The sequence below is a fragment of the Mesoplodon bidens genome, assembly GCF_964165515.1.
Source record: "Mesoplodon bidens genome assembly, chromosome: X".
NCBI lineage: Eukaryota > Metazoa > Chordata > Mammalia > Artiodactyla > Ziphiidae > Mesoplodon > Mesoplodon bidens.
The window spans coordinates 138,021,031-138,036,834 of record NC_138163.1 but is presented as its reverse complement, the minus strand read 5'-3'; the positions used below and the strand labels follow the sequence as shown (position 1 = coordinate 138,036,834).

General features: G+C 42.7%; 1 long non-coding RNA gene across 2 annotated transcripts in view; it reads left to right on the top strand.

The window, feature by feature from the left end:
- Positions 1-5,878: 5,878 nt before the first annotated feature.
- The window catches only part of LOC308608563, a 149,067-nt gene continuing 139,141 nt past the window's right edge, over positions 5,879-15,804 (top strand). For both annotated transcript variants that reach the window (XR_014014196.1, XR_014014197.1), the window contains exon 1: positions 5,879-5,995. This is a non-coding gene — a long non-coding RNA (uncharacterized lncRNA). The remainder of the gene's footprint in view (positions 5,996-15,804) is intronic.

Below are 15,804 nucleotides of genomic sequence, written 5' to 3'. Positions count from 1 at the left end.
CAGACGCGCAGGCTCAGCAATTGTGGCTCACGGGGCTAGTTGCTCCGTGGCATGTGGGATCTTCCCAGACCAGGGCTCAAACCCGTGTCCCCTGCATTGGCAGGCAGATTCTCAACCACTGCGCCACCAGGGAAGCCCTAAAGAGAATTTTGAGTAAGATATTTCCAACACGTCGTGTAGGCAGATGACCCATGTTTGTAACTTCTACGTCTTGTGTAGCATCCCATGACTCCCAGTCCTGATAAAATACAAATACAGAGCTACATTCACAAATACGCGTTACAAGAGATGACAGTGATTTCCCTGACGGTGTTCTCCTTAGGCTTGTTGCTTGGGTTAGATTGAACACAAATGCACTGAGCTGGATCCAAGCCAGGCATGGAGAGAAAAGGGGATGATGCACCTTGATGCACCTTCTCACGCATCAACCTCAGATCTACCTGTTAATTAAATGGAGACCCTGTCATCATCAGATGATGAATCAGATGCAGATGATTCCAAGGGCCAATAGGAATCTTGCTTCCCCTGAATTTCTCAGGAATGATAGATTCTTTGTAGCTCTGAATGCTGATGACAATTATTAGTGTAGAAATCAGCTGATCCTGGTATTCACAATGCAACTTGTGGTTTTTGCCATGATCATAGGCAGCTCTAATAAATATAAAACGTGAACTTGCTTTTCCTCTCCTGCAAGAAGAGATCAAGGATGATTAGATCACTGACAATTCCTCCTTCCTCCCAACCTCCCTCCCTTCCTTCCTTTTTCTTTGTGTCTTTCCATCCGTCTATCCATCCTGTCTCTTAACCATTTTAAGTAGATCACTAGTATTTCATTGAATAAAATGTACTATACTTTATTTAGCCAAACCTATTGATGAATATTTAGAGTGTTTCCAAACTTTCTTTTCTGTTTTAAACAAAAATGTGATGAGGATGTTTGCACATCTGTTTGAACCTTTGTCTGATTGTGTTCCTGGGATACATTTCTAAGGTGGATTTGTTGAATAGATGGGCATGCACATTTAAGATCGTTTATACGTATTTCCAGCATTCTACTATACATCTATTGACATTTTATACTGATATTAGGTAGTGTCAGTTTTTTTCATCTTTGTCAATCTAGTTGTGGACAGAAAGACATTTTTTGATCCATATTCATAAGGAAACACTTTTTAAAAAGTCAACTCTTTCCTTGCAAGAAAAAGTTTTAAAGACTTTTTCTCTTTGTCATAGATGGACTTTTTTCTTTTCCTTAGTATTCTGATGATTCCTGGTGAGCTTGTAGTTTGTCTTGATCATACTGAAACTAAGATTTTGTTAAATTTTATTTGAAAAAAAGGGCTCATAACTAGGGAAACGTAAAAGTTTCCAGGGCCATACTATTCTTTATTAGTCAAGAAGCTTCCAGCTCTGAGTCTAGAAAACTGAACAAATTTTTTAATGTAGCTCAAAAGTGGAGACCTTTGTGTTCAACATTCTCTATTGAGCTCCTTATTATTATGGAAATATATAAAAAATTAGGGTGGGGCTTCCCTGGTGGCGCAGTGGTTGAGAGTCCACCTGCCGATGCAGGGGACACGGGTTCGTGTCCCGGTCCGGGAGGATCCCACATGCCGCGGAGCGGCTGGGCCCGTGAGCCATGGCCACTGAGCCTGCGTGTCCGGAGGCTGTGCTCCGCAACAGGAGAGGCCACAGCAGTGAGAGTCCCGCGTACCGCAAAAAAAAAAAAAAAAAAAAAAAAAGAGGGTGACTTAAGCATTTATAACTTTCTTAACAAGAGACCATTTCATCTATTTTAGTCATTCATTTTCATCTAGCCTGTGTATGAGAAAAGAATAAAGGTAGCTAAATCATTCTCTGAAAGCCTATGAATTATTAGTAAGAAATAAGAAATTAAGAGCACTATAAAGCAAAATGAAATGAACAGATGCTTAAAATTTGAAAAAATGTTAAAAGGGTAGCGTTCTCCAGGCACTCGGGTGAGAAATGACATTTTACCTGGGACTTTTGTAGAAGTCTTTTTCCATGGTGTGGTCAAAATGTTTGTGTGTTTTGTTTTGTTTTGTTTTTTTATATATATATAACACCGATGAGTTTGATAGGAAGATTGAGTCTGAATGACAGTTTCTGAACTATAACCTCAGGGGAGTTTGTTGGGGCCCATACATCCGCAAAGCAAGGTAGTATCTCAGGAACTGTGACAAAGTTCCTCTGTAGACTCAGAGTCACTCCAGGTGAAATAAAGACAAAAGAATGTCAACTGTAGCCTGAAGGGGAATAGCAGATATCCTTGGGCAGCCCAGGCTGTAGGAGGTAAGCAGGGAGGGAGCAAGAGTCTTCCTGCAGGCCAGACTCTGGGGCTGGGGGTCAAGGCAGGGTTGGACACTGATGTCTTTGGGGGCCAGGTAGAGAACCCTCAAGGATGGGATTGTCTGGGTGGGAACTCCAGGTGGTGTGGGACAGGTGTGCACTCAGCGTCAGTCTACGGTTGCTGAGTAGAAATGCTGGTCGTGTGTTTCTAGACCTTCTGCTGTTAAGAAAAGATTCCTTTGTAATGATGACGATGCTATGACCCTGACCACCTGTTCCAAGTACGGTCATCTAAGACCATTGCTTCTTTCCATTATTTATTTTATTGTATGTTTTTCTGGACCACACACCAGCATCGAGGTACTCGGGAACTACGTGGACCTATGTGACTGTCTATCCAGGGTGCCCTAGGTCTTTAACCAAAACAATTTTGGAAAAGGAAGGAAATCAGAGGTTCAGAGTCTCATCAGCAAGGTTTACCTCCTTTTCCCCCTGATGACATGAATGTTATCAAAGGCGCTTTTGTTTGCAAACAATAGAAATCCTGTTACACGTGCTCAACAAAATGAACAGAATTTATTACAGGGATGCACAGCATCCTTCAGAAACTGGTAGGGGGATATAGAGCAGGGCCTCCTGAGGAATGAAACGATGCACAGCAAAGATATTAGAAAACAGGCCTTAGCTCTCCCTCCCTTTTTCCACGTGATCTTGGAGAGAAAAAAAATGCACTTTAGTGAAAAACTGTGCATCAGCTCTCCTGCACTCCTCCAGGATGCTGGCTGTCATCCTGTTCATTGTCTCTGAGCTATTGTGCACCCCTTTGTAAATTGGAGGTAACTGATAGATTTACAAACTGTCCTGCTCAGCAGTTTTAAGTGACCACCTCCCCGCCAAAAGGAGTTGCCTCCAATTACAGTTCAGTTTCCTTGCTCCATACAATTCATTTTTGCCCCTCTCATTCCCCACTTTGAACCAGTGATAACATCTGTCTGGGTGTCTCGTTGACAGAGTGAAATAAAATCCTCAACATGTGTTTATTTTTTATCTGTGGTGAGAGTCATGCTTTTACATTTTTCTGAAAATCATCTTTCCCTACCCTGCTTTTACCAATTCTGCATGCTCACGGGATGAGGCTGTTTCATCCCTCTAGTATGCTGACTTTGCTGGACCTGGGTTCAGAGGATTAGTGCCTCTAAATCTCCAACATCAGGAAGTTCCAACTTCCTGCTGGAGAAGAATATGTTTGTATGTGTCTCCTGGCCTCATTCCTCTCTGGGTATAATTAGGATTGCCCAGAGGGTGAGACCTCCCAGTGCCAGCGTGTTTAATGGACTCATCTTAGTATGTTGGGATACTGGGGGAGAACTTCTCAAGAGAATGTGTGTGTGTTTGTGTGTGTGGTGTGCACATGTGTGTGCCCCTGGTTCTGGGAATAGTTCTTGCCCAGAGCAGATAATGCAAACAAGCGTCGACTGCCGCAGATGTGAAGGCTGTAAAAATAACGTGTACATGCCTTACAGAATTGGGATATCCATTAGAGGGAGAGAGGACTTCCAACAGGAATGAGCAATGTTCATTCATTCATCTCACAAAACTTCATTAAACTGTGTCTATTTTGCTTGAGACTCTGGTATAGACCAAAGGAATGCAAATGCAGACATGTGTCACTGTAATTCAAATTAGAGCGTGATAAGTACTGCAGAGAATTACAGATGTGTGTCTGGGAGTGTGGAAGAGGTGAAAAGGCCCTCCTTGTCGAGGGAATGAAATAAGGCTTTATGGTATAAATAGCATTCGGTGTGGACCCTGAATGAGAGATCAGATTAAAACTTGTGGCATTAGGGGAGTCGGGGAGGAAGACATTTCCCTCTACTGTTCCAGGTTCTTCTGGCAGGTGTAAGAATTAAATGGACAGGAGACAGGTGAACAGGAGAAAAATCACATAACATTTTAATACCATGTGTACATGAGAGAGATTCAGGAAAACTGAGTCCATTTCCAAAATGACTGAACCCCGCACCTTAAACACCATCCTCAGCTAAAGACAAAAGAGGATGTTAGGGGAGTGATTTGGGATTCAAAGAGAAGGAACGCAATTCACAGGGGATGGAAAAGGAAATTTTATAAACTCGTGTTTGCAGGACCAATGCAGACAGTGGGACACGGAGTGGACTCCGATCTCCAGGACCTGCTGAGTTTCCCCACCCCACATGGCCCGTATTCTTTGCACACATGTCTGGTGATGCTCCATTCCAGGAACAACAAGCCCTCTATCTAAATTCTTTAGGCAGCCAATGGGAGGTAAAAAGAAAGACTTCCTGAGTTTTCTGTTACTTAAAATTAATCAGCCTAAATTAATCCTCTTCCCAAAGAAACACATCGGAGGGGGATGAGAGAGGGCAAATTTTGCTCCACTACAGAGGTGGAGGTGGGGGGGTGTTTGAGGGTGGAAGGGTACCAGTTGTACTTCCATAGAAATCTCTGCATTTCCGGTAGCACACCCTTCTGGGCTGTCTTGATTTCTAGTGCTTGTTTCATCGCCTTTTAGATATTTTGTATCTCTTTTGAAATTGTAGCTAGCTGACTGTGGAGTTAGACTCTCCTCCTCCCAGTGAAAGAAAAATACTTGCTTCGTTTGAAATTCGGCTCCTTTACTCCATATGCATTGTTGATTTTTCCTTGACACAGATGGTAACATCTTCCTGCCTCTTTCCTATAGGAGTGAAATGAAATCTTTAACGCCTATTCATTTTATAACTGCATGAGAGTCACAATTCTTACCTTTTCCTGAAAACTTTACATTTTAACACATGGCCACGTGCTACATTCTTATTTTGTTGTGGTTTGTCTTTCTCCACTTAGCTGCCACGTAACTGTCTCCGGTTTCAGGAAACCATTTCATGTTGGATGGGATACTTTTAGATCCAAAGTCCTGTCCCCAGAAGGAGGACTCTGATTGGCCCCGTGTGAGGGAGGAAGTTTTAAGACAAAAGGTGATCATCTGTTTGTGTTGTGTTCTTACATTGGAGTCACTTCAGCCTAGTAAGCTCTCAATTAATCACTGTGTGTCTGGAAATTCGGATTTTTGGTGGTCTGATTTATTGCTTTGATGTAGATGGTCCCCTATATAATACAAACACAAAATAAGGCAAGATAAGACTCAATTTACAAAAATCTAGGAATCCTTTTAATTTATGATATCATATTTTTTTCCCCCAAGGAAGCTTCGAACCTGTGAATCTAATAAGCTTCCAACCTGTGAATCTATGGTATCTAATAAGATACCACAAAGTAGACCGAAGTAAATTTTCGTAGAGACATATCTGGGACTCGCTACGTCTCCAGAGCCACATTCTTTAAACTGCAGGAGTTCTTCTGCTTCAAGTTTGGTGGGATAAGAATTATTTCCCATTTCTGCTGGCTGTTTTATCCTCTTGGCACTGCAAAACCATTTATTGTTTATTTATTCCTTTGCAATTCTTGAATCGAGGTAGCCGTGTAAGAACCTTTTCCATCCAACCTGGGAGACAATTTGATTGCTCTCTTCCTACAGAGGCACCTTCACATTAAATCTGGATCCTGAGGGCACGGAAGATTGAAAGGCGCCCTGACCGAGGAAAATCTTCTAGCAACATTTCAGTTATTCATTGGAAAGTCAGGACACAGCAAATGTAACGCTCAGGTAAACGCAGCATCATCACTAAAGTTTCACAAGGTAAACTAGCAAAAGCACAAAAGACAGTGGATTTGAATTTAAATAATTCTCGAATCCACAGCCACATGGTGTAGGGGTAAGTGATGGATAAGATGGCTCAGGAGGACGAACGAGACATGACAAGAAAATGTTTTTAGTTCAAGTGCTATCAGTGGTTGTAAAACATAATGTGGTCTCCAAATCTCTTTGCATTGGATGATATGAGTGCGGAAACTGCAAGAGTTTGTGAGAACTGAGAAACCGTAATTCAGATTTTTGGATTTCACAAAATCAGTGCTGTAGCCCATCCTTTTGTTCCCTTTTTTATGTAAGCACATGCCCACGTCAAATACATAGTTTTTGAAGTGAAAGGAAATCTTTAAGGGTCAATGTCCGTCTAAAAGAAGGAGACAATGAAGCAAGCAAATCAAAGAAGAAATTTGGGGTTTTGTTCTTTTCTTTTGGAAGGTGAAGCCATGAAGCAGATTGTGCCAGGGTCTTAAACAACGGTAAACATACTACAAATGCATTTTCTATGTTGAATTCATTGAAAATACATTGGGTACTGAATCTCATAAAACTGGCAACTGGAGATTAAAACAAACACAATGGAAATAAATTCATGCTTATTGCAAATCTTGTAACCTCATATTTATTGGTTTGCATAGTCTATTTAATATTTATGTATTCATCTTTTTTTTTTTTTTGCGGTACACGGGCCTCTCACTGCTGTGGCCTCTCCCGTTGTGGAGCACAGGCTCCGGACGTGCAGGCTCAGCGGCCATGGCTCACGGGCCCAGCCGCTCCGCAGCATATGGGATCTTCCCGGACCGGGGCACGAACCCGTGTCCCCTGCATCGGCAGGCGGACTCTTAACCACTGTGCCACCAGGGAAGTCCCTGTATTCATCATTTGATTCATGGCTAATATCTTCCTTCAAAGATGACGGCTGAACTCTTCACATGTTCAGGGTGTACGCTCATTACCGGATTTTATATCCTATCAAGAGTCACCCTTCTAGGGCCTCCCTGGTGGCGCAGTGGTTGAGAGTCCGCCTGCCGATGCAGGGGATACGGGTTTGTGCCCCAGTCCGGGAAGATCCCATATGCCGCGGAGCGGCTGGGCCCGTGAGCCATGGCTGCTGAGCCTGCGCGTCCGGAGCCTGTGCTCCGCAACGGGAGAGGCCACAACAGTGAGAGGCTCGCGTACCGCCAAAAAAAAAAAAAAAAAAGTCACCCTTTTACAAGCTGGAACAAGCTTATACATACCAACATTTATTATTTTGGAAAATTTTTATTCTAACATTATTTTAAACACAGAAAAGTTGCAAACATAGTATACAGAACTGTATACATTTTATATAGATTCACCAATTGTTTACATTTGGCTTCATTTACATTTCTCTCTCTCTCTCTCTCTCTCTCTCATCTCCAGATCATTTGAGAGTAATTTCATGCTCTTTTATCCCTAAATATTTCAGTGTGTTTTTTAAGAAGAACAAAGACGTCCTTCTAGATAACTAGCATACATGGTCAAAAATCAAGAGATTTGACCACGTACAATATTTTATTATCTAATCCACATTTTGTATTCAAATTTCGTCAATTTCCCCAATATTATATATATATATATTTCCCAGCCCCAGATCTAATCCAGGATTACACATTGCATTTAGGTCGACTTTAACCTGGAAATTCCTTAGCCAGTTGTTTTTAGGCTAGCCCCCTATGGCATTTGGTGACCAACACTTAATTGAGATATTCAGTTGATTCCTTACTGAGCTAGAGGCATGGGTGATGTGGAATATCTCGTTATAGGTCCACCTTGAAGAAAACAAATAAAAATTCAATAGTCTGGGTCCTCAGAGGGGGCCTTGAGATTGGAAATATATTGATAAGAGTTACCCTGTTCCCCACGGCTCTTTCACCAGGAGCTCAGAAACTAGATTTTGTTACTGCACCCAGAGCTCACATATTTAACAGACAAAAAGAGTAAAATTAACCCCTGGGGAACTAGGTAAGTGGAGGCTAGTTATGGAGCTTCTAGTTGGCCCACAACTTACCTTGTTCTAATGATTTACAGATTACAAATGAGCATCCGAGGCTTTATTTAATTTGATTAGGTTACCTGTATGATAGGTACTATGATAAATAGTGCCTAAATACTAAATATTATGAAAATGCAAGTCAGGAACATACTTCAGAGGCAGAAACAATTCTTGTTCAGGTTTCATGAGATATTAAACTGTGATGCCAGTTTAATTGACAGTAATTTGCATCATCATCATCCAGGTACCACCCCACCTTAGCCCAAGACAAGAAACTCATGTGATGAGGGTCTCTGGATCAAGAGCAGGGCTGAGACCAAGTCCCAGGAATACCTGTGTTAAGACCAAACCCTGGTTAGAAGGGATTGATAGTTTTCTTGAGGTATGCCTGTATATTTGCTATTAAAGTTGCAATGCAAAACTAGTGCATACTGTATATTTCATGGGTTGACCTCTTCTCCATGTATCTTTTTTCTTTCTTTTTTTTTTTCAGAAACCCCCTCGTTAAGATTTTTTTTAATTAAATCGATTAATTTTATTTTATTTTTTATTGAAGTATGGTTGATTTGCAACATTATGTTAGTTTCTGGTGTACAGCAGAGTGATTCAGTTATGTATGTTTATTCTTTTTCATAGTCTTTCCCATTATGGTTTATTACAAGATACTGAGTACATTTCCCTGTGTTGTACAGTAGGACCTTGTTGTTTATCTATTTTTTATATATAGTAGTGTGTGTCTTTAAGATTCTGTAAGTAAACTGAGATAAGTCAGTAGCCTTACTAACACTCCCCTAGTGCCTAAATATCATATGCCAGGTGACAAGGGCTCATAGAATTGGTGGCCCAAAGAGTAGCGATTCCCTTCTTGACCAAGTTCTGAAAATACAAGAATGTCTTAAGACCAGGAGAGCTCCTGGGTGGGGTGAGGAATTCCAGTGTAGCCCCTCCTAGGGAAGCAAATCAATCCAACGAACAGTTACTGGGTGCTGCTGTAGTTGTCGGGTGAGCAGGAAAGGCAGTCCTCTTTCCAGAATGCAGTGGGTGAAGGGAACGTGGCCGGAATCATGTGGATCATCATCAGTGATGTGTAGTGGGTACCCGTTTATGAGGGTCCATGGGGGTAGTGGGAAGGAACTTGCACTTTTTCTAAGACAGGTGAGAATCCACTGTAGAAATCAGACACACACCTTTATCCATAGCTCTACTGTTCCTCTGTATTTATCTAAAATATTTCTACTGGGTTCACAAATGTGTAGAAGACACAGAAGGGCAGAATGAATAGAGAGAGATCTTCAGGCAAGGACATTACTAGGTTGTGATTCACCTGGAAGACCAGCATAAAAATGCATAGCAGAGTCTATCAGTTTTGGTAATACCAAGGACAAAGGCGAAGGAGTCAGGGTGATGGAGTGTGAGGTGTTCCTCTTGCCCTTGATGCAGGGAAGTGAGATAGCCATTGAACTCAGAAATGTCCGTGACTTCTTCCCCCTGCAAACATGTTACCCGAGGGGTTGGGCTTAGGACAGAAAGTTGGAGAACGGAGGGGCTTGGTGGTGAGGCCTGGGATTCCTCAGGGAAGATGAAGAGATAAGAGCTGGGTACCAAGAGCCCCGTGAGTTGAATGTTTGTCTCAGTATCAAGGTGTGGGTCAGAGAAGCATCACTGTTGACAGCAACCATGCTGCTTCTGCTTTGCTTACATTCTGTGGTCCATTTCTGTCGCTGCCGTCCCATAACAGGTTACCACCCATTTAGCAGCTTCAAACCACATCCGTTTATGATCTCATAGTTGTAAAGGCCAGAAGTCCTGGTGGGCGTGGCTGGATTCTCTGCTCAGGGTCTCACACACCTGAGGCCAAGGTGTTCGCTGGGCTGGGCTCTTACCTGCAGGCTCTGGGGGGAGATTCAGCTGCTCGTCTCATGCAGGTGATTGACAGAATTCATTTCCATGTGAGAGCAGGACTGAGGTCCCTGGTTCCTTGCTGGCTTTCTCTCAGGGGTCATTGTCAGCTTCTGGAGGCTACCTACATGCCTTGGTTCATGCCCCCTTCGTCTGCAAAGCCAGCAATGCCATACCAGATCCTTCTGGTACTTTGAATTTCTCTCATGTCCTCTTCTGTCTCTGCTTTGAAGGACTTAGGTGATTGCGTGAACCTACCTGGATACCACCTTGGTAGTCTCCCTATGTTAGTTAGGGTCAACTCATTAGTACTCATAATTATACCTTTTTAAAAAATATTTATTTACTTATTTGGCTGCCCCAGGTCTTTGTTGCCGTGTGCGGGATGTTTCTTAGTTTCGGCATGTGGACCCTTAGTTGCGGCATGCATTGTGGAATCTAGTTAAACCTGACCAGGGTTTGAACCCGGGCCCCCTGCCTTGGGAGCACGGAGTCTTAGCCACTGGACCCACCAGGGAAGTCCCCATAATTATATCTTTAAAGACCGTTTTGCCTTCAGGGATTAAGGCATGGGAACTTCTTGGTACGTTCAGTTCTCTGGAGCACAGATTTCAACCCTCATGTTTCCCTTGCCTAGATGCATGGTTTGGGGCAGGTCTGCCTTCCTGCTTTTTAGAGTCCTCAAATGTGAAACGAGGAAATGGTGGCACCTCCACCCTGGGATGTTTGAAGGATGAAACGAGTTAATAGTGGTAGATCAGTTAGAATCGTGCTTGACCTGTGGTCAGTGCCCACTGAGTATTTCGTTAGTTTAAAGAGAATGCAGCCAGAGTCAGAATCTAGAGATGCATTGCTCATCAGAAAAGAATGGGAATCAAAAGCTGAGGTCCCTCGTCGGACAGAGGGTCAGACTAGGTAACGGAAACAAAAACAAATTCCTCCTGCAGGGGAGTTGAGTTGAGATGATATGTGAGCAAACAAGCAAATAGGATGATTTCGGGTAAAGTTGAGTGTCCATGAAAAAGCTACAACAGGGGTGATCCAGGGAGAATCCCCTACTTAAATGGCCGCTACTCTTATGATTCCCTCCTTGGAAAAAGCTAAACCAGGTCTGATTGGGGGTGGGGATGGGGGTGATGGAGACACAGTTGCTTCCTCATCTTATTGAGGGACCATATTTAGGCTGCAGACTTTACCTGGAGTGAATTGTGAGTGTGAGAAAACCATCTGACAGCCACATCTTGGCTCTGGGCTTTCCGTGGAAACGTATTCTCTAGGTATTTCTCATTTTACAAAGGACCACCCATAAATCTCACCAATGAAGAGTTTCAGAGGTCGACTGTGAACCTAGAAGGGTAGAGGGAGAAAGATTTTTCCTCCCCTACTTGCTCAAGAGACCTTAGACATTCGTGCATTAATCCAGACTGTTCCTTCACTCTGACTGAATTTTAACAGATATTTACATAATTGTAGGATTTTGGTGGTTTGCGTTTCTTCTCTCCTCTCTTAAAAAATATCTGCTTCATTTTGTCTTGGGAAGGTCTGCCTCAAGGATATATGAATTTTTCAAACGTATCTAGAGATTCATTGAATGTCCTTAGAGCAAGGAGGGTGAATAAATTGTCTGGGGTTTTTTTTTGGTGTAAAGTATCAACTCTGCTTGTTCAGGACCCAAAAGGAAGACACTGGGGAAATGAGGTCAGTGGAGCCCAAACCTTTCTTAAGCTTCAGGAGGATTTAAAGTTCACTATACGATAGAACTTCTAAAAATAAAATAAAAAGAAGACATTTTTATTAGATTTTCCTCTTCATTTCTGTGACTTCCATTAGCTAAAGTGCTGAGAAAAAGATACTGGTTCTATGTTCAGAGAAAAACGGAGGGTAATTCAGCTACATGTGAAAATTGTCAAACTTAAGAACCTCTTGGGGGAGGTACTGAGAAATATACATATATATTAAAATCTAATAAATTGAAATAGAGAGTATATAATAATATATTATGCTATATGTTGACATGTTACAGTATATGATATATTAATATAATGTTCTGTATAATATAGATTTATAATGTTATAAATTATTATAATGTTAGATATAATATATATTATTATTATATAACAATGCATATATAACAGTATGGTGCTTTTGAATGTAATGTGATGTCATATACGGTATGTAGTGCTTTATATGCATACATGTGCATATATGTAGATATGATTTAGGTATGTATAGTATGATGAACAGCAATGTCTTTTCCAATTTTTGTCAACTATTTGAGATAATCCAGGGTCTAAATGGATCATCTTTAGAACCATTTCTATGCCATTTATGTAAATGTTGTAAGTAACTTTCCAAGAAATGGGCCATTGAATACATTAATTTTTCTTTGTTTTGGGGGCTCTATCTTTAAATTCTGAGTTGATAGGAAAGATAAGAGTTACTGGAATCTTCCTTGAAGATAAACCAAGCATTAGACCTTGTATGTCTACAGGCAGTATCTTTTTATGTTTTCCACACAGAATGCACACGTACCTAGAAAAGAGCCTTAAAATGGCCAGCTTCTTTCTCTCTCCAAACTGCATCCTTGCAATCATTTATCGATTAGTTGTTTTCAGGCCCAGCTCCCAGGCAAAGAGCCTAGAGTTGCAGTGGGCAGCCTGGGGTGCTCAGGCAGAGGAGGAGGGCGTTGCCTGGGTTCCTGGCTCTCAGCATCCCGTGGAGAGTTGTGCGTGGGCTGACAGCAGGTGCACTGTGATCTGTCATCTGGGCCAGGGGCACGGGGTACCCCAGGGAGGGTGTGAAGTCGCAGTATTATTTGTGGTGACTCTGTTTGTGGAGAACACCCCCCTGCAGAACCCTGGAGGTGCCAGCCTCCAGAGGAAGCTGAGCGTCAGTGCTGGTCACTGCAAGCCTCCTTGTCTTGTGGGTGGGAAGTTACACGTACGCCAGGCCCTCTTGGGCAGAAAGAGGGAGGCACTGTCCCCCCGAGGTCATTGCCAAGGAAAGAGGACACCTCTGGCTCTGTCGCCCCATAGACAGTCCATCTGTTTCTCCACTTTAACTTTCGTAATATAAGGACATAAGGCGAGTATTTGCTATTAGTTCCTTTAAAAATATTCCTCCTTCACAGCAGTAATTATCCCCCAAGTTAACTGCAAAAGAGGTTAATGCCTACTCTGGCTTTCCCACGTATGCGAACATGGTAATTCCTAGTAAGATGCACTGACCTGAAAGAGTTCTATTCATTTCATTTATGTGGAAATTCAATATATCCGTGATCCTGAAGAGGATAATCTTGATGCAAGAAATATACACTTTATGCATCTGATTATAAATACTAAATTCACCTCCTAATCCAGATTTGAATGCGGGCTTGTGTGGGAGAGAATCCGAGGGAAAGAGAGAGAGGAACAGTCGTTCTTTATTTCATCTAAGTATTCTCTTCAGGCTGCATGGGATATGATGCCTTGTTTTCCCCTAATATGCAAGACACTATCTTTTTCTTTCTTTACATCATTTTGAGCTGACATGAAAACTCTGCCAACTAAAAAAAAAAAAAGCGCAATGTGAGAGTTGTGAGTTAAGTTTTATTTGGGGCAAATTGAGGACTGTACCCTGGGAGATAGCACCTCAGATGTCAGAGAGCTCTGAGAAACTGCTCCCAAGAGGTAGGTCAGTAGAGATGTGATTTTGGTGAAGGAGGAGTACACGCAATCAAGCACATTTATTTATTTTTTTTTGTGGTATGCGGGGCTCTCACTGTTGTGGCCTTTCCCGTTGCGGAGCACAGGCTCCGGACGCACAGGCTCAGCGGCCATGGCTCACGGGCCCAGCCGCTCCGTAGCATGTGGGATCTTCCCGGACCGGGGCACGAACCCGTGTCCCCTGCATCGGCAGGCGGACTCTCAACCACTGCGCCACCAGGGAAGCCCAAGCACATATTTTTTTGCAGAGGTTTCTGCTACTCTCGTGCAGGTTACCGTTAGTCCCGAGGAGCAGACATGAAGGATTTTAGTGCTTTTCTAGATAGGAGGAGATGCAAGAACTGGGCTCATAAAATAGGCTCCTGAAAAGATCGAACTCTCTGAAGACCCGTTCTGCCAGTTTTTCCCAGAGCCCCGAGTGTGTCATTTCTGCTCTCCTCCCTGAGCTCCTTTCAGGGGCTGTTGAAAGTCAGCAGCTGCAGCAGGTGATGCTTTAATCCTTGCAGAGGTAGCCGGCACGTGCCAGTTTGTAGTTGACAGCTCTGTCCTCTCTCGTTTCCTTTTGTGGCTCCTCTGAGCCAGGGAAGTCAGAACTTGCTCCACCTGAAGTCTGATTTCTTGTCCCTGCTGCTTCCCCATCTCCCTCCCCTCCCCTCCCCCCTCCTCTCTTCTTCTTCTTCTTCTCCTTCCTCCTCTTCCTCTCCTTGTCCTTTTCTTGCTAGGGTTTACTTCTCACTCTTTTCTCCCCCAGTCTAACTCCATTCTCCCTGAAAGCACTAGTCAAAGACACTGTGTTCGGTAGGTGACAGTCTGTCCTTGCATGCTGGGTGCAGCCACCTCGTCCTGGTCTTGTAAGGTTTCATCAAGGTGACTTCATGGAGGTCAGGGAGGAACTTTATCTCCTTGGGTAGGTAAGTGTCTCTCGGGGTGGTTAAGAACTGCCTCTGGAAGAAGCTCTCTTCCTGGCTTATGGACATCTTTGCAAATGGGACACATTCCTTTATACACATTTCCTTTACAAAAGGGGAAATGTATGTACTCTATGTGTAGGCAGTTTGGGAAAGGTAAAGAGCTTTTCCTGCGTCTGCTGGTTCTCAATTCCCTTTAGCTCAAAAGAACTTGTATGGCAAAGGGGCATAATTCTAGAACCCTTGAACTCAGACTACTGGGGCTTGGAGGAGAATTTAGGAATTGCCTGAGGGGAAATGCAGAATCTGTTGAGAATCATATTTGCTTCATTTCATCAACACATACTTATTGAGCACCTACTATGTGAATATACCTCTCTTGGTGGGAGGGACCATACAGCATTGCAGAGAGAGACACAATTTCAGGCCCTGCCAGAGCTGATGTCACTGTATGTGTATTGGTGAGGGAAAGGGGGGATGATCTTATTCACAGATGTATAGATTTTAATCACAAGTGGCAATTTTTGTGTGTGTAGCTACATGCAGCTGTGCATCGGCCTGAGGTGTGTAAGCTTGCTTGTACAACAAAGCGGCTTTCATGTTCTCATTTATTTTCTTGGGAGCTTGCTGCTGCTTGAAAATCTATTTTGAATCTTCATTATCCACTCAGCTTTCTTTTTCCTCTAAGGTTTTCTTGGTTCCAAATTTCTGTATCTCCCTGGGATTAGTAAATACCTTAAAATAGATTGTGTGTAAAAAAGAAATGCAACTTCGTTGTTTGAAAATGGGATTAAAAAGCATCTACTCAAAACTACCTCAGATGTACCTATCAAGGTGCATAGCAGTATGATTTATTCTATTTATATTAAAGGAGCCTTTGGTGGCAAGGGATAGATACCTAGCATAAGCCAGATTAATCAGAAAAGGAAATATAAATTTCCCTCTACCCTTCTGAGTTCTTGGCTAAGCCTCATTGCAATAAAAGACAGATCCACAAGAGAACCACAAACAGTTTATTAATATGTCTACCTCATGTCGATGTGGGACATATCCAGCGAAAATGATTAACTCTGTGATAGAGACTAAGCCACCAGCTTACATGCCATCTTCAGCTAAAGATAAAGAGAGAGAAGTAAGAGAGAGAGAGAGAGAGTGTGTGTGTGTGGTGGGGGGGCACGGAGCAGTCATGGTGGGGTTACCATGGAAATTACAGTAAACAAGGGTAAGGTTTGTTACGCA